The following is a 341-nucleotide window of genomic DNA, read 5'->3' as shown; positions in this document are numbered from 1 at the left end:
ATATATATATATATATATATATATATATATATATATATATATATATATATATATATATATATATAGAAAATAAAAAGTGAACTTTACCTTAAATTTATACGTACCAGCTCCTACTCTTGCAAAGGTTTATGGCCATTATTTCAGAATATTAGGCTACTATAATCAGAAGGCAACACCGACCGTCCAAACAGAATTATCAATCATTTCATTCTTCATATGTAAGGTTATAATTTGTCTACTAGCATAGAATCTCAGACATTGTGTCACCCCCTATAAGGTCATAAAATACCAAACTGCATCATAGTTGCCACAAAAAATTGTTAAGATTGCGTTTAACTTAG

The sequence above is a fragment of the Ipomoea triloba genome, chromosome 13 (assembly GCF_003576645.1).
Source record: "Ipomoea triloba cultivar NCNSP0323 chromosome 13, ASM357664v1".
Taxonomy (NCBI): Eukaryota; Viridiplantae; Streptophyta; class Magnoliopsida; order Solanales; family Convolvulaceae; genus Ipomoea; species Ipomoea triloba.
The sequence above is the reverse complement of the archived record's forward strand: the minus strand, read 5'-3'. Positions refer to the sequence as shown.